Source organism: Pipistrellus hanaki (assembly GCF_964339955.1).
Source record: "Pipistrellus hanaki genome assembly, chromosome: 1".
NCBI lineage: Eukaryota > Metazoa > Chordata > Mammalia > Chiroptera > Vespertilionidae > Pipistrellus > Pipistrellus hanaki.
The window spans coordinates 92,306,785-92,326,626 of NC_140503.1; positions in this window are offsets into that span (position 1 = coordinate 92,306,785).

The following is a 19,842-nucleotide window of genomic DNA, read 5'->3' on the forward strand; positions in this document are numbered from 1 at the left end:
ATTATATTCACTCTGATTTCCAGGGACCTAGGGAGCATAAGCAATAAAGATTTTAATTTGCTCAAAGGTTTTGCAGAGGATTCTTAATTCTCATTTAAGGGCATAGTGTCACAATAATTTTGTGTTTCTCAATCATCCTAAAGGCTGAATGCTCAAAGTCATTCACTTATTTCTTTCATAACATTAAAAATGGAATACTTCAATTTTTAGAGCAAGCAATTTATTTAATTGAAATTTCTTGGGTTGCCTCCAATATCTAGATGAAGTCACTTATCTGGAAGAGCACAGTCACATTCTGAACTCAATTTCTGAGTTGACCAAAATGGGAGCTCAATTCAACTTGTCAACCCACATTTATCATCTTTATTACATACCTGGCCCAAATAGATATAGGAAAAGAAGTTTGGAAATGGAAACTATTTATTTATTTTCTTTAATCCACCTCCAAAAGCTAGCCTCATCTTTCAGAGCCATGCTGCACTTCCTCTAAGAGGACCAGTTAAACTCCTCATTTCTGAGGGAATTAGGACAGTGTTAGAGATGACTCATGGTTTGGAGCTGGCTTTGGAAATATCAATGGTAGCCATAATTGTGAGGTTGTTGTAGAGTAGAGGAAATATTTTTTACAGGGGGAAATAGAATGTATGGAGGAAAGACAAGAAGTGAAAAGATCCATTTAGACTGACCCTTCATGGATTGGTCTTCCATCCAGATCTGGTCCCAGAATGCTCTTTGACCATATTGAAACAGATTCATAACCCCAAGATTGAAGCTCTTTTCCCATCTAGGGAAGGCTTATATGTGTGGGCTAATCAGTGGTTTCTGTCAGTCCATCTTTTCCATCATCAGCCCTGCAGCTGCTATCACTACAATTGCATTTTCCTGGGAGAAGTATTGAAACTATCTGGATGCATTTCACTGTGTTTGAAATCTTTAGGGAGCAACTAAGAGACCCATTATTTCTATATATGTATATTTCAGAGAAAGGGAGAAGGAGAGAGATATAGAGACATCAATGATGAGAGAGAATCATTAATTAGCTGCCTCCTGCATGCTCTCTACTGGGGATCGAACCTGCAACCTGGGCATATGTCCTGTCTGGTAATTCAACCATGACTTCCTGGTTCATAGGTCCATGCTCAACCACTGGTCACACTATCTCAGCAGAACCATTATTTCTGACATCAAAGAAATCATGTCTGATGATTATAAACAAGTTTCAGAATTGGTATCTCTGTACTATGATCTTTTTTTTTCATTTATTCATTCAGTAATTCATTCATTTAGCAAATATTTATCAAGATCTTTATGTGCACATAGCAGTAGTTAAGAAGCCAAGAGACTAACAAAAGCAAAGTGTATCTTGTACAAGGGGACTACAGGTACTATATAGTGTGACAGACCCACAATTTAGGGACAAGTTTTTCAAGTGTCACTTTCTGAATTTGAAGTTAATTGTAACAAAACATAAAGCATGTAAGATTAGCCTGTAGAAGTTATTCAACCTGGATAATATAAGTATATCAGTCTCTCCTGAAACGTTAGCTGGAACTGTATTTTGTGAGTTGGGGAAACATGATATGAGGTTATTTATGGATAATGCCATAATGACAGAAGCATTAATGTCTTTGCAAAGTTGGAAAAGTATTGGTTGGGGTGTCTCCAGTACTACCCATGAAAGAGAAAATAATAGACTAATATTCTTTGTTTTCTAGATGAAAATATCACTAGAGAGAAGGCTAATAACACTTGTGTAATACTTTAATTTTCAAAGTGCCTTTATGTGTATTATATCTTTCAATATTCACAATTGTCCCATAAACTCAGTATGATTATCACTCCTGTTTTATTGAGGAGATAATGGAGTCTGAGAGGCCAAGTGACTTTCTAGGTTCACACTCGCAGAGTGATATGACTCTAAGGTGAGCATACTTTTCACTGCCCTTTAGCTATCTAACTGGCACCAGTAGAAAACCCATGACACTAAGTTAACGGGGCACCAACAGCTTCTCAGAACACCCGATTACCTTCATCTGACTCTAGGCTCACCAAGGCAACTTTTTTTTAAAAAAATCTTCACCTGAGGAAATTTTTTTTTAAAGAGAGGATAAAAGGGAGTGGGAGAGACAGAGAGAGAAATATCGATGAGAGAGATACATTGATTGTTGCCTCCTGCACACACCCTAACTAGGGCCAGGAATTGAGCCTGCAACTGGGGTTTCTGCCCTTGACTGGAATCAAACTCAGGTTTCTTCAGGCTTGTGCTAAATTGGCTAGGACACCAAGTCATCTTTTGATCAATAATTTGGTGTCTTGAGAAAGGCAAACCTGCAGAAGATAATAGTTGCACTCAGGACTAACTTCATGTAATCAATGTAGTTTCACAGGGCTATGTGCTCTGCCTTACTCTTGCTTTAGTGCTTTGCTGTCAGCACCTAAAAATTATTAATAATTTTTTAACAAGGAGCCCCACAGTATTTTCATCAGACCCTACATATTATGTAGGTGGTCCTAGCTGCCCAAGTGATGGTTACCAGCTGGACATGGGTCCTTGGTAATCAGCCAATACCTTGGGAGTTTGAAGGGCATGTGGTATTTGGAAATGAGGAGAGGAGATGAAGTGGAGGACAGTCTTTCTGGGGGAGAAACTTTGGGATAGGCAGAATTGTGGAGCATGCCAGGCATGCTCTTAGGAGTAATACCATCCTGCAAGCTTGCTCCCTTTGCTCATTAAAAAAAATATCCTTGATGAAAGGATGAAAGAGTTATCACTGCAGTTCTGTATGCTTAATTCCTTACATGCCTCTGAAGAAACCATGATAGACCCTTGGTGAGCACCTCGGAATGTGGTCCCTTGAATCTTTATGTTAGCAATTTATCATTTTGTTATATACAATTAGAGGAATGGCCCATGCTATCCTGGTTTGTCAAGTTGGTTTACACAAGTCTCAAGAATGATTACATGAACCTTTGTTTATTATAACTCTTCATTTTAGTTGTCATGGCTGGTTGTGTAACAAAATGAACCCATGCGATCTGCCCCCTATAAAGGCTCAAATGGATTTCCCTGGTCAGAGACATTCCACATACAGTATAATCAGAGAGAAAGTGTTCCTGTGTGGCCTGAGATGAAGATCATAAAAAACCTGTACTGAACCTCTCTGTACTCCACTAATGCACATCTATTTCCTGCTACCTCTGCTTAATATCCTTTGCTGTAATAAATTTTAGGCATGAGTATAACTTGCCATTGGGTTTTTGAATCCTTCTGGCAAATAGTCTATTGTATATGTGGTTTTTTTTTATTAATCAAAATCATGTATGTTTATGGAATATCCTCAATTAGTAATACTAAATACAGATAATGCCAATATTTATATGAAAAACTCTAGTCTCAATATAGCCTTTAACTTAGATTCCTTTCTAAAATTTAAAAATTATTTCTTTTACTAAAGGTTTTGGAGAGTCTAGTTAGATGTGAGATGATATGAAAAGACTTTTTAAAGACCCTATATGATCCAAATGCCATTTGACTATTTGGAAAGCATCATTTATTTTGGAAACATGTGCACTTACTAAAATAGACTTGGAACAGCTCGCAGAGAACAAGCTTTGTGTCATCTTGCATTGATTACTGCCATTCTTTCTTCTCCAGAATTCTAACGATTCTGACTCATAGATTAGGATTGTTTCTCAAAATCTATCACATATGTCCCTGCCAACCATAGCTCAGTTTTTAATATATTTTTTTTAATCGATTTTGTACAGAGAGGAAGGGAGAGAGATAGAGAGCTAGAAACATCGATGAGAGAGAGTCATCGATCAGCTGCCTCTTGCACACCCCCTACTGGGGATATGCCCGCAACCAAGGTACATGCCCTTAACCGGAATCGAACCCGGGTCCCTTCAGTCCCCAAGCCGATGCTCTATCCATTGAGCCAAACCGGTCTCGGCCATAGCTCAGTTTTTATATCTTTGCAAAAAACTTGGCCTCCAATGAGGTCTTAGATTTATTTTATAATTCATTTAGTTAAAAATAACTAGAGTTAAATTTCCTTTATACTGTATAGCATTTGTCTGTATAATTAGTTTTATAGTATTGGTTAAGACATAATTTTAAAACTTATACTGATTTTTAGAAAATATCAGAAAAACTTATTTTTAAATTTCAAAGTTAATTTCTTTCACTGTATCTCTCTCAGCCATCATGAATACTATTGTTTATATTATGCATATGGTAATTTTGCCATTTTAAAACTTTTAATTAAAATCTCTTTTTAGTACTGAAATATAGTTATATGGAAATGTAATTATATACAGAAATATGGCTATGTATATTGCTTTGCAGAATATCTGTATTAAATCAATTGATTATAAAAGCCAGTTTCTGTAAACTAAATATAATCTTTATGTGTTGGTGGAAATCAGGTACTTCCCCAAGATCTCTAAAAAAAGCATTTCATGGAACAACGTATTGGAAATTGTGTTGTGGCAACGATTATTTGGTTGGAAGCAGAACCCTAGATTTCCAGTGTCCTATCTCTGCCTTGTCATGGAAAAAGTTCAACAGTGTCTTCAGCAAGGCCAAAACAAAGGCTAGGGTCCAGAGTTTCTGCTTCATATTAAAGCTAAGTTCTTTGGAGCCTTCACAATCTGCTGCCCATCAGTAGATGAGTAGATAAAAAAGCTGTGGTACATTACCATGGATTACTAGGCAGCAGTAAAAAAGAAGGATCTTTTATCTTTTGAGACAGCATGGAGGGACATAGAGAATATTATGCTAAGCAAAATAAGCCAATCAGAGAAAGACAAGTATCATATGATCTCACTCATATGTGGAATCTAGGGAACAAAGTAAACTAATGAACAAAATAGATCCAGAGACATAGAAGCATAGAAGACTGCTGAATTTCAGAGGGAAGGCAATGAAGGGTGAGTGGGTGGGAAGTGATCAATTAAAGAACTTGTATGCATATGTGCATAACCCATGGACAGACAATAGTGTGATGAAGGACTGGGGTGGTGGGTGGGGACAGGCTAGAAAGGGTCAATGGGAAAAAAAGGGGGACATATGTAATACTATAAACAATAAAGATTTTTAGAAATATATGTTTTTATTGATTTATTTTTTGTTTGTTTTAGAGAGAGAGGAAGGGAGGAGAAAGAAAGATACAACCATTGATGAAAGTGAAACATCATTAATCAGCTGCCTCCTGCATGCTTTTTATTGGGGTTCAAGCCCACAACTCAGGCTTATGTCCTGACTGGGAATGTTTATTTCAGTGGTACCTGTGACCTGTTGGTCCATGAGTTCACGCTCAACCACTGAGCCACACTGGCTGGGCTGTTGATGGAATTTTAAAGGTAAAAAGAAGATATTCTCTTATACTATCAAAAAGATTAAAAGTTGAAGCTATTATAAAAATACAAGATACTCAGTGCATGAAATTTGTGCACCCTTAGCCTGGCCCATGTCCTCTTGCAGTCGAGGACCCCTTGGGGGACGTCTGCCTGCTGGCTTAGGCCCATTCCCCAGAGGATCAGACCTAAGCCAGCAGTCAGACATCCCTCTCGCAGTCCAGGGCTCTCTCAGTCCGGGACCCCTTGCTCCTCACCACCCTCCTACAGCAGAGGCAGGAGAGGCTCGCACCTCTGTCACTGTGCTCACCAGCCGTGAGCCTGGCTTCTGGGAGCACACTGACCCACAGGGGACAGCTCCTGTATGGAGATCCTGGTGTGGTCAGTGCATATCATAGTGACCGGTCATTCTGCCGACTGGTCAGTTTTTATATTAGGGTTTTATTATATAGGATATGACAACTGGGCAAAGTTGAACTTTCACTAAATATTGGATATTAAGATATTATTATTACTAAATTTAGGTGTGACAATATTATGTTTATGTTTTTGAAAATTTTTGTATTTTGGACAGAATTGTTTCTGTCTAAAATACAAATGTAGAAGCTCTGCAGATTGGGCCTTTAAGGAGGTCATTAAGATTATAATGACCTCCTTAAAGTTATAATGTTATAGTCCTAATCCAATTGTTGTCCTTAACGAGACCAAATCAGGCCATTCTGAAGCTACTTTAGGGGATATTAATTAAAAAAAAAAAAAAAAAAAAAAAAAAATATATATATATATATATATATATATATATATATATATATATATATCTTACCTAATAAAAGAGAAACATGCAAATTAACCACCACTCTGCTATGCCCACAGCCCACAGCCAATCAGAGTGAATATGCAAATTAGTCCAACAAAGATGGAGGTTAATTTGCATATGCAGGCACAGAGTGGTGTGAAGTCTGCTGTGAGGGGAAGGGGTCAGTTGAGGGAGCGATTAGAGAGGTGCTCCAGACAGAAGCTAGGACTTGCCGTCTCTTGGGGCGGCTGGGGTGGGGAGTAAGAACTTGCTGGCTCCTGGGCGGCTAGGAGTGAAGCCAGGGCCTATTCTTGCATGAATATCATGCAATGGGCCTCTAGTATATATATATATAATATATATTTGTGCATGGGTTGGGGGAGGTGTCCCTCAGCCCAGCCTACATCCTCTCCATTCTGGGACCCCTTAAGGGATGTTCAACTGCTTGTTTAGGCCCCATCCTAATGGGATCGGGCCTAAACGGGCAATTGGACATCCCTCTCACAATCTAGAACTGCTGGCTCCCAACCGCTAACCTGCCTCTGCCTAATTGCCCCTAACTGCTTCTGCCTGCCAGCCTGATCATGCCCTAACCACTCCCCTGCCAGCCTGATCAATGCCTAACTGCTACCCGGCTGGCCCGATTGCCCCTAACTGCCCTTCCCTGCTGGCCTGGTCACCTCTAACTGCCCTCCCCTGACAGTCTGGTCACCCCTAACTGTCCTGCAGGTCTGGTCACCTCCAACTGCCCTCCCCTGCTGGCCTGGTCACCCCCAACTGTCCACCCCTGCAGGCCTGGACCCCTGCAACTGCCATTCCCTGGTGGGCCGGTCACCCCTAACTGCCCTCCACTCCTGGCCTTGTCTCTCCCAACTTCCCTCCCTGCTGGCCTGATCGCCCACAACTGCCCTCCCCTGCAGACTTGATCTCCCCCAATTGCCCACCTATGTTGGACTAGTCACCCCTAACTGTCCTGCCTGCTGACCTGATCACCCACACTGCCCTCTTTTACAGGCCTGGGTCCCCCCTAACTTCCCTTCCTTGCTGGACTGGGTCCCCCCCAACTTCCCTCCCTTACTGGCCTGGGTCCCCCTCAACTGCCTTCCCTTGCTGGCTTGGTCTCCCCCAATTGCCCTCCCCTGCAGGCCTGGTCTCCCTCAACTGCCCTCCCTTGCAGACCTGGTCTCCTCCAACTGCCCACCTATGTCAGACCAGTCACCCCTAACTGTCCTGCCTGCTGGCCTAATCACCCATACTGCCCGCCCCTGCAGGCCTGGGTCCCCCCCAACTTGCCTCCCTTGTTGGCCTGGGTCCCCCCAACTGTCCACCCCTATAGGCCTTGTCCCTCCCCCAACTTCTCTCCCCTGTAGGCCTGGTCTCCCCAAATTGCCCTACTCTTCTGACCCAGTCATTCCTAACTGTCTTCCCTGCTGGCCTGATCATCCACAACTGTCCTCTCCAGAAGGCCTGGACCCTCCAACTGCCCTCCCCTGCAGGTATGGTCTTCCTCAACTGCCCTCTTCTGCAGTCCTTGTCGTCCCCCCCCCCCCCCCCCCCCCCCCGCTCACTGTCCTCCCCTGAAGGTCTGGGTCCATCTCCGAACTTCCCTCCTCTGCTGGCCTGGTCACTCCTAACTGCCCACAACTGCCCTCCCCTGCAGCCATCTTGTGTTTTGGAGTGATGGTCAATTTTCATATTGCTCTTTAATTAGATATGATTTGTATTGATTTCATGGAGGAGGGAGAGAGAGAGAGAGAGAGAGAGAGAGAGAGAGAGAGAGAGAGAGAGAAAGAGAGAGAGAGAGAGAGAGAGAGAGAGAGAGAGAGAGAGAGAGAGAGAGAGACATCAATGAGGAGAGAGAACAATTGATTGGCTACAACCTGCACACTGCCAACGGAGATTGAGCCTGCAACCCAGGCATGTGCTCCTGACCGCAATCCAACCTGGAACCCTTCAGTCTGTAGGCCAATGCTCTATCCATGGAGCCAAACAAGCTAGGGCTTGGGGAATATTAATTTTAAGCCATTTATTAAGAAACAGAGGACTTTGCCGGGACCGGTTTGGCTCAGTGGATAGAGCGTCGGCCTGAGGACTGAAAGGTCCCAGGTTCGATTCCAGGCAAGGGCATGTACCTGGTTGCGGGCACATCCCCAGTAGGGGGTGTGCAAGAGGCAGCTGATCGATGATTCTCTCTCATCGATGTTTCTAACTCTCTATCCCTCTCTCTTCCTCTCTGTAAAAAATCAATAAAATATATTTTTAAAAAAAAAGAATAAAAAGAAACAGAGGACTTAGATTTAGAGAAACCTGCTTCTGGAAGGAAATCTTAGAATGCTGCCTTAGACTAATTTGAATTAAGTGTGGTACCACTGGAGAGCTTCAGGCACATACTTGTTAGCTAAATATCACTGTGTACCATTGTTTGAGTCACCTAGAAAGGATTTTCCTGCCATATGTGTTCTCCTCTTCCTCAGCTATCTATAAATCACCCATTCTCACTTCTGAAATCTAATATTCCATTACAGCCTTTCTTTTCCCTTTCTCCTTTGTTCAAAATATCTTAAATACTTCAATGTCTTTGGAAATTTTCATGGATTTATCATATCTATTGAATTCCCTATGTGCATGTATTAAATTTGGATTTTCTCCTGTTAATTTGGTTATTACCTCAGCCAGAACTTAGAAAGTGGAAGGAAGAGTATTAAAATGTTTAGCCACCACATCCTTATGATACTGTTGTAATTAACTAGTTATTAATAACAGGAAAGAAATCATTTGTGGTTTTTATTCATAAAGACAGGAAGATGGCTGCCTACGGGAAGACAGACTGAAAGAGAGTGTGTCACACGGGGAGTGTGTTGGTGAGTTGAGGGACAGCTATACTCCAGGAGACTCTGGAGGACAGCCACACAGGGTTCCCCTGACCAGGCAGCCCCCACTGCTGCTGGGTTCTCTCCTGGAGCCACTGGCTCTGACGTGGAGACTGCACCATCTTGAAGGGGAAAGTGGATGTTATCAGAATCCTGGAAAGCCTGAGAATCTACAACTACAGCACCGACCAAACAGCTGTGAACCTGAGAACACCAGTCCCCAAGTGGTGCAAGCACGCAGATTCAGAGGAGCTGTGCACACCTCCACGAAAAGGTCAGATTTTGCCTAGAATAAGGTGAGGTCTGAGGTCCCAGCAAGAGATAGAAACTCGCACTGTGGGAGCTGGAGGACCTGGGGAAGTCTGCGCCTAGAAAAATCTACGGCCATTGGAGCTGGGAGCTGGCGTGATCTGCGAATGTGGAAGGGGATCTGCAGAGCTACTAACAGAAGGAAACTCTAAAAAGCAACCCATAGCTGAACTGGACACAAAAGGACAGCCTAAATTTTTTTAAAAGTGTGCCAGCTGCTTAGACCCAAGGGGAAAAAGACTGCACAGACTTGTGCACAGTGCCAGAGTTCGCACACTTACTCTGGCTCTTTTTTTTTTTTTCTCTTCTTCTTCTTCTTCTTCTTTTTTTTTTTTTTTCATTCTTTCTTTTTTCTCTTTAAATCCTTGCTTCTGATTACTAAGACCAATACATAGTATCACCCAATTAGGGACACAATAAGAGACTGCAGGAGAAAGTTGTTTTTGTGGAACCTGTGGATCAGAACAGGAAATAATGGTCAGAGAATCAGCTCTAGGGCAACCCATTCTCCCAAACCGGTATTAAGTGCCACAGGGAAAACAATACCTAAACACTATATAGAGAGGACCTATAGATTCAGAGGTCAATCCAGAAACACTGCCACCCAGGGGATGAATCACAAATTGACTCTTGTGTAAACACAAATAAAGGAGTATAAGAAATAAAGGCATACTGCTTGCTTAAAAATCAGGACTGTGGCTTACAACAATGAGGAGCTGTGGAACACAGGAAACTTCAATACTGTCCTGACTAGGAAACAGGTGTTCCAAGCAGAATAGTAGAGGAAGTGAATAACCTCCACTAATATAAATATTTTTATTTTGTTTTCATCTTTTACTTAAGAAACTATTTTTTTCTTTTTTCCTCACTTGATTTTACCTTTTAATTATTACATTTTTATTTTCAATTAGTATTATTGAAAATAAAAATGTATTTTCCAACTCAAAGAGTTAGAAAGGAGCAACAAGAAAAGCCCAGTGTAAGCAGAAGGAAGGAAGTAATAAAGATACGAGCAGAGATAAACGATATGGAAACCAAAACCAAAAACAAACAAACAAACAAAAAAACCCCAAAAAAACAACAATACAAAAGATCAACAAAACCAAGAGCTGGTTCTTTAAAAGGATAAACAAATAGATATAGAGATAGTAAAGCAACAAGCAGACTGTCAAATTACAGCAGGTAGGGTAGGGAGATCTGGGGGAGATAATAGATCAACCGAAGGACTTATATACATGCATATAAGTACAACCAATGGACACAAAACTCTGGGGAGGGAGGGGATGTATGGAAGCGGGGGAGGGGGGGCAATGTTAAAATATGTACACAAATAATAATTTAATTAAAAAATGTAAAAAAACAAACAAACAAAAGGATAAACAAGATTGATGAACCTCTAGCCAGGCTCAACAAGAAGCAAAGAGAGAGGACCCACATAAACAAAATCTGAAATGAAAGAGGAGAAATATCAACAGACCCCACTGAAATATAAAGGATTGTTAAAAAATACTATGAACAACTCTATTCCAACAAATTGGACAACCTGGAGGATATGGACATATTCCTAGAAAAATACAAACTTCCAAAACTCAATCAGGAAGAATCTAAACATCTCAATAGGCCAATAACTATGGACAAAATTGAAGCAGTCATCAAAAAGCTTCCAGCAAACATAAGCCCATGGTCAGATGGGTTCACAGGGGAGTTGTACCAAACATTCAAGGAAAAACTAAAAGCTATCCTACTCAGAGTATTCCAAAAAATTCAAGTGGAAGGAATACTTTCAAGCTCCTTCTATGAAGCCAGTACCACACTAATACCAAAACCAGATAAAGACAACACAATGAAAGAGAATTAAAGGCCAATATCCCTCATGAACATAGATGCCAAAATCCTCAATAAAATTCTAGCAAGTCGGATCCAGTAGTACATCAGAAAGATCCTACACCATGACCAAGTAGGATTTATCCCAGGGATGCAAGGATGGTACAATATCTGCAAATCAATAAACGTGATACATCACTAAACAAATTGAGAGAGAAAGATCACATAGTTATATCAATTGATGCAGAAAAAGCATTTGACAAAATCCAACACCCATTTTTTTAAAAAAATATTTTTTATTTATTTTTTACAGAAAGAAAGGGAGAGCAATAGAGAGTTAGAAACATCAATGAGAGAGAATCATCGATCAGCTGCCTCCTGCACACCCCCTACTGGGGATGTGCCTGCAACCAAGGTACATGCCCTTGACCAGAATCAAACCTGTCCGCAGGCCGATGCTTTATCCACTGAGCCAAACCGGTTTTGGCTCCAACACCCATTTTTGATAAAAACTCTTAGCAATGTTGGAATAGAAGGATCATACCTCAACATAATAAGAGCCATGTATGACAAACCCACAGCCAACATCATACTCAATGGGCAAAAACTAAACACATTTCCCTAAGAACAGGAACAAGACAGGAATGCCCACTCTCACCACTCCTATTAGACATAGTACTGGAAGTATAAAAGGTATCCAAATTGGAAAAGAAGTAAAATTCTCCTTATTCACAGATGACATAGTTTTGTATATAAAAAACCCTAACGACTCCATCAAAAAATTATTAGACTTAATAAATGAATTCTGCAATGTAGCAGGATACAAAATTACTGCCAAGAAATTTATGGCATATATATATATATATACACCAATAGTGAACTTACAGAAAGAGACATACAACCTGGTACTGGCACAAGAACAGACATATAGATCAATGGAATAGAATTGAGAACCCAGATATCAACCCAAATCACTATGCTCAATTAATATTTGACAAAGGAGGCACTAACATATAATGGAGTCAAGACAGTCTCTTCAATAAATGGTGTTGGGAAAATTGGACAGATACATGCAAAAGAATGAAACTGATCACCAACTTACACCATACACAAAAATAAACTCAAAATAGATACAGGACTTAAACATAAGGCGGGAAACCATAAAAATACTAGAGGCATCCACAGGCAGCAAAATCTCAGACATATGCCAAAAAAACTTCTTCACTGATACTGCCCCTAGGGCAATGGCAGTTAAGAGAAAATAAACAAATGGGACTACATCAAAATAAAAAGCTTTTTTTTTTTTTTTTTTTTTTTTTTTACAGCAAAAGAAACCATCAACAAAACAGCAAGAAAGCCCACTGTGTGGGAGAACATATTTGCAAATATTATCACTGATAAAGGTTTAATCTCCAATATCTACTGCCAGCTAATACAATTTAATAAAAGGAAGATAAATGATCCAATTAAAAAATAAGTAATGGACTTAAATAGAATCTTTTCAAAAGAAGACAGAAGGAAGGCCAAGAGGCACATGAAAACATGTTCAAAGTCACTAATTATCCAAGAGATGCAAATCGAAACGACAATGCGGTACCATCTCACACCTGTGAGAATGGCTATCATCAACAAATCAACAAACGACAAGTGCTGGCGAGGATGCGGAGAAAAAGGAACCCTCGTGCACTGCTGGTGGGAATGCAGACTGGTGCAACCATTGTGGAGAACAGTATGGAGTTTCCTCAGATAGCTGAAAATGGAACTTCTATTTGACCCAGTAATCCCACTCCTAGGAATATATGCCAAGAAACTAGAAACACCAATCAAAAAGGATATATGCACCCCTATGTTCATAGCAGCACAATTTACAATAGCTAGGATTTGGAAACAGCCTAGTTGCCTGTGAGCAGATGATTGGATCCAAAAACCATGGTACATCTACACAATGGAATACTGTGCTGCCATAAAAAAGAAGGAATTCTCATCATTTGCAGCAACCTGGATGGAATTAGAGAACATTATGCTGAGTGAAATAAGCCAGTCAATGAAAGAAAAACACCACATGATCACACTCATTTATGAATAATAAAGAATATTATAAACTGATGAACAGAAAGATAGATACAGAGACAGTAAAGCAACAAACAGACTGTCAAATTACAGTGGGGATGGTAGGAAGATATGGGGAAGATAAGAGATCAACTGAAGAACTTTTATGCTTGCATATAAGCATAACCAATGGACACAAAACTCTAGGGAGGGAGGGTATGTATGGGAGTTGGGGGGGTGCAATGGTAAGATATGTACATATATAATACCTTAATAAAAAATGAAAAAAAAAAAGAACTTAAAAAAAAAAAGGTTGCCAGTTTGGTTGCCAATTTGATTCCTGGTCAGAGTACATGCCCAGGCTGCAGGCTGAATCCCAGGTTGGGGTGCATGTCAGGAGGCAGCTGATCAATGTTTCTCCCTCACAAAGATGTTTCTCCCTCCCTTTCTCCCTTCCTTTTCTCTAAACATCATTAAAAACATCCTATCTAATAGAAAAGTAAATTGATGTAACTTCACTACACCCACAAGCCACGCCCGCAGCCAACCAGGGACAAGTATGCAAATTAACCCAACCAAGATGGCTGTGGCCACAGAGCGAACAAGAGGCTTGGGTTTCCCTGGTGATGGAGGAAGCCAAGCTTCCTGTATACCCTGGCAGGCCCAGGCCTCCACTGAAGTCTACAGAGTTTCAATTATAGAAGATAAGTAAATCCAACAAAAATGGCTGTGGCCATGGAGCGAACAGGAGGCTTGAGTTTCCCTGGTGATGGAGGAAGCCAACTTCCTGGCCTGCCCTGGCCTCGACTGAAGACTACAAAGTTTCAATTATAGAAGATAAATAAATCCCAGATACCAGGGCCTTCGCTTGGGTCACTGGAGGAGTGGCCAGCTTGCAAACCACCACAGGCCCCTTGCCCAGGCCATCTCATACCCCAAGGGAACCCCCACCCTGATCCAGGACACCCTCCAGGGCAAACCAGCTGGCCCCCACCTCTGCACCAGACCTCTAATCTATATAATAAAAGAGTCATATGCAAACTGACCATCACTCCAACACACAAGATGGCTGACCACATGTGGTCAAAGATGGTTGCCCCCATGTGGACACAAGATGGCCACCACAAAATGGCCAGCAGGGAGGGCAGTTGAGAGTGATCAGGCCAGCACAGGAGGGCAGTTGGGAGGGACCAGGCCTGCAGAGGAAGGCAGTTGGGAGGGACCAGGCCTGCAAGGGAGAGCAGTTGGGGGGACCAGGCCTGCAGAGGAGGGCAGTTAGGGGTGACCAGGCCTGCAGGGGAGGGCAGTTAGGCATCAATCAGGCTGGTGGGGGAGTGGTTAGGGAGGGATCAGGCTGGCAGGCAGAAGTGGTTAGGGGCAATTAGGAAGGCAAGCAGGCAAGCAGATGGAAGTTAGCAGTCCTGGATTGTGAGAGGGCAGTCAGATATCACTTGAGGGGTCCCAGATTGGAGAGGGTGCAGGCTGGACTGAGGGACACCCCCTTCCCCCATGCACAAATTTCGTGCACTGGACCTCTAGTTTTTTTATAAAAAGAAATGAAGTTTCTATCTGATTACAGAGCCTGCTATATTGGACAGTGCAAATACATACAGAAAATTTTCATCTTCACAAGAGGTTCTATTGGATTGTGCTAGCCAGACACTTGGTATCCAAATTTTGTGAACCTTCAGCAGTGGCATCACTTGGGAGCTTTTTAAAAATGCAGAATCTCAGTTATCCCTAGATCCATGGAATAGTATCTGCGTTCTACTAAGACACTATCCCCTTCCCCAATGGATTTATATACTATTCAAGTTTGAGACATACGGAACTAAACCATGGAGGAAACATACCCCCAGACATAAAACAGAACTGTATGAGTTATAGAATCACTTTGTGCAGGAATATGTCTTCATCAGGGATTGCTAAAACTAAGAAAAACATAAGGTTACTTCTAGTCATAATTTAACAATCATTGTCTATACTGTTGCTAGTGTTGATCCATACATTTCTCTTGATCCCCTCAAAACCAGCTAAGCCCTTACTCTGAGCCACACATTGTTCTAGGTTCTTCTGTGTTTTTTTTTTTTTTTTTTTTTTTTTTTTTTTTTTTTTTTTTGATTTAGTCCCATTTGTTTATTTTTTCTTTGTTTCTCCTGCATTAGGCAATGTATCTGTGAAAATTCTGCTACATTAGGTATCTGATATTTTTTTTTTTTTTTTAATAAATTTTTATTGTTCATATTATTACAAGTGTTCCTTTCCCCCCCCCTTCCCACCCCACCCTCTGCCCTTTCCCCACTCCCCATTGTCCTCATCCATAGGTGCACAGTTTATGTTCAGTCTCTTCCCACATTCCCCTCTCCCCTTTTCCCCAAGAATCATCAGTTCACTCCCCTTCCATACCTCTGATTCTATTATATTCAACAGTTAATATTGTTCATCAGATTTTTTTTTAATTTCCTTGGTTTTTAGATTCACTTGTTGATAGTTACGTATTTGTTGTTCATAATTTTTATCTTTATTTACTTTCTCTTCTGAAAGAACCCCCTTCAGCAATTCATATAATTCTGGTTTGGTGGTGATGAACTCCTTTAGCTTTTTTTTATTAGTGAAGCTCTTTATCTGACCTTCAATTCTGAGTGATAGCTTTGCTGGGTAGAGTATTTTTGGCTGTAGGTTCTTGCTGTTCATCACCCTGAATATTTCTTGCCATTCCCGTCTGGCCTGCATGGTTTCTGTTGAGAAATCAGCTGACAATCGTATAGGTGCTCCTTTATAGGTAACCACCTGCTTAGCTCTTGCTGCTTTTAATATTCTCTCTTTGTCCTTTGCTCTTGGAATCTTAATTATGATTTGTCTTGGTGTGGTCCTCTTTGGATTCCTCTTATTTGGAGTTCTGTGTGCTTCCTGGACTTGTAAGTCCAATTCTTTCCCCAGGTGGGGGAAGTTTTCTGTCACTATTTCTTTCAGTATGTTTTCGATATCTTGCTCTCTCTCATCTTCTGGGACCCCCATGATTCTGATGTTGGATCGTTTGAAGTTGTCCCAGAGGTTTCTTACATTATCTTCAATTTTCTGGATTCTCTTGCCTTCTAGCTTCTGCAGAGGAGTGTCTTCTGGCTCTTTATGTTCCAAATCTTTGACTTGATTCTTGCGATCTTCTATTCTGTTTTTAGGACTCTGTAGAATATTTTTTATTTCAGACAATGTATTCTTTATTTCTTGTTGATCCCTTAGCATTTCTTGTTGATCCCTTTTCATATCCTCATAGGTCTCATTTATTTTATCGGCCTTTTCTAGGAGTCTCTTGAAAAACCCTATAAGTGTGGTTTTGAACTCTATATCCAGTCTCTTTTTGTCCTCCATTTCTTTCGTTTGTGATCTATTTGGTTTAGGCATTTTCGCAGGCAGCTTTCCTGATGGGGGCGGGGTTTCAGGGTGGAGCCTACAGCCTTGGCTTCCGTCAGCCCCGCCCTATGCGACTCCTGAGACTCAGGGTCCTTCAGTACTTGTTGTAAGCACCTCTGAGAGAAAGGTGCCCTCGATTTTCGCCTGCTACCAAACAGTGTAAGCTCTCCTGCAATGGGCCCGAAACTGGGGTTCAGTTCAGTTGGAAGTGGAGTTGGAGGTGGCGTTCAGAGCAGTCTGGAGCCTGTCTCCTTCCCGCCAGGGCAGTCCTACGGCACAGCCGGCCGGCCCTTCTCTGCGCGCTGTGTGCGCGCCTCTGGGACCTCCTTTCGCTGCTTCCCCGAGTACTGCCTTACAGCCCAGCTCCCTATGGATGAGCCTGGGTCCCCAGGGTCTGGCCTAGAACGGGGGTTCAGAGCAGTTGGGGGCCCAGCACAGTCGGAGTGTTTATCTCCTTCCCGCTAGGGAACGCCAGCCAGGCACTTGGCCTCCCTCTTCTCCGGCTCTGTACTCGCCGCGCGCGCCGCGTGTCTCCGTACCTTGGGCTTTTACAGCTCCTCCGCGCTTCCTTCTGGTTTTCTCCTTGCTTCTCGTTGTAGAATTTCCAGTCAGTTGACTTTCCTGTAGTTCTGGGTAATGTCCATTTTATATTTTAGTTGTATTTTATTGAAATTGTTGCGTGCGGCTGCGGCTAGGTGCCTACCCGAGCAGCCATCTTGGATTCTCCCCTCTTCTGTGTTTTGATTTAATAATTTTCACAAACACCCCAATAGGGGCTTCTATTATTAATCTTGTTTTATGAGTATTCTGTAATTCAAAGGATGGAAGTAAGCTATGGTCACCATGGACAAACTGAGATGCAACCAGTAGAGCCCACATAACAGGATCTCTCCTAGTGGTAGTTCCTGGAGAAGTGCAACTTCAGGGATTTCTCACCAGGTGCACTGAACTATAAAGCCAATATTGTGGACAGGATTACTTGTTTGTCATGTGCTCCTTGTAGTTTTGGTCTATTGTCTCTGAAAAGCAACTCTATAGACCAAAATTACAAATATCTCGTTAAAAAATAAACATTTTTAACTGTTTCGAGTTATAAATCCATCTCTCTTTAACTCAGCAGAGCTTTTGACAACATTGAACAACATAGTTGCCTTAGTAGTGAAAGGGCAGGGCAGGGCAGGGCTAACTCCTGACTCCATTTTGAACTGTGGGGCAGGGCGGAGCTATCCTCCATTTCGTGTAACTGGACCCTAGCCCTCACCCAACCAATCAGGGTCAGCCAAAGCAGTGACATCACCACCCCTATAAAACCCCTTGACCTGTTGAAGCCTGTGCTCTTCCGCCCATGCTAGCATGGAAGAGGTTCTTTTGTTTATTGCATTGGACTCAGCTCCCTGGTGGTCCTTGGGGATCACGAAATCTGGGCGTAACAGTAGTGATGTGAGTAATATGGTTTATTCATTCATTTATTTAATAACATCTATTCATTTCCTAAAATGGCTGGACACTTGTCAGGTGCTAATGATAGAAAGAAAAGTAAAACCTGTTCCATCACTGGCAGGAAGGTTACATTCCAGGTGAGATAGGTGACCCATTAATTATGACACAATATAGTTAATTCTCTTATCAAGTATTTGTTGAAAGTGCCTAACTTGAGATTTTATATAATCCTCACAATGATTATTTAAGATAAATTTTATGATTATCTGTAAGGCTCAAAGAATAAAATAATTTTCTCAAGGTCCCACAACTAGTGATAGGTCAGGATTCAAATTCAGGACTTCTAGTTTAAAGTCAGTGTTTTTTCGCCCTGGCTGGTGTGGCTCAGTTGGTTGGAGCATTGTCCCATAACATCAGAGGTGGTGGGCACATACCCAATTTTTGAGTTTTATTCCCATTTGGAGCACAGGTGAGAGGCAACCAATCTGTTCCTCTCTTCTCTCTCTCTCTCTCTCTCTCTCTCTCTCTCTCTCTCTCTCTCTCCCTCTTGCTCTGTCTGAGATCAATTAAAAATAAATAAATAAATAAATAAAATAAAAGGAAAGGAAAAGAAATTCAGTGCTGTCTCTCCTTCATCCCAGTTAAAGATAAATTCTGTAAGTACCCAGAGGATGGAAATGATTCTTCTTGGGTTAAAGAAGAATGCTGTCATGCCTTAGGACTTTGATAAAGCAAAGTGCTATGTATGATGGCTACTGTTAGTATCATCATGATTTACACTCTTATTACTTTTTAAAAATATTTTTTAATTCATTTCAGAGAGGAAGGGAGAGGGAGAAAGAGTTAGAAACATCAATGATGAGAGAGAATCATTGATCGGCTACCTCCTGCACTCCCTCCCCCGACTGGGGATCAAGCCCACATCCCAGGCATGTGCCCTGACCTGGAATCAAACCATGACCTCCTGGTTCATAGGTTTAGGCTCAACCACTAAGCCATGCCAACTGGGCCACTCATTACTTTCCAATTAATCTGTAAGCTATAATACAAAGGCTGAATTCACAGTGAGCTCTGCTGAGCCTATACTGCTGACACAGTCTCTCAAGAAAGAGGTATAGATGGCCTTCTCCAGGAGTGTTTTGGAAAGTCTGGCCCATTAAACACAATGACTCTCAAAAAAACACTGGTTTTTTAATGAAGCCATTTAAGGATCAGAGTCCTATTTGGACATAAAGGAATCCTTTTATTCCATCTCACTGGCTTGAAGGAATAAACTAAACGTGGGTGTTTCCAGAATGCTGGGTAACAATAAAGGGCACAGCACTCAGAGCCAGGAGGAGAGCAAAAGTGAGCATGATGTAATCGTCTCCTCCCTAGAACATTTTCTTTCAGTGTCCATGAGTGTGTAGTTGTCAAGATCCAGTCATTGGTGCTCTAGAGCTGTGTGTCCAGGCAGAGATGAATGGCATGGAGCCCCATCCTGGTATGTACCCCTCTGAAAGGCAGCTTCTTATTCTCATGTTTTTATTCCACCCCCACTTGCCAGTTTTACTTTCCTCCCAGGTGCCTCATGAAAAACAATCCATACAGACTCCAAAGGCCCTATCTCTTGGCTTTGTATCTGCTCCCTTGATGCAAGCATTCTGGGGACGTGAGTGTCCACGACCAACTGTGGTTTCTTAACTTAGTGCAGGAAAGAAGTCTATGATCAGTCAGCATAAAGTTTAAAATGAAAAGTTTATTAGTGAAGGAGTGGGACAGAGAGTGGCTACTCCACAGACAGAG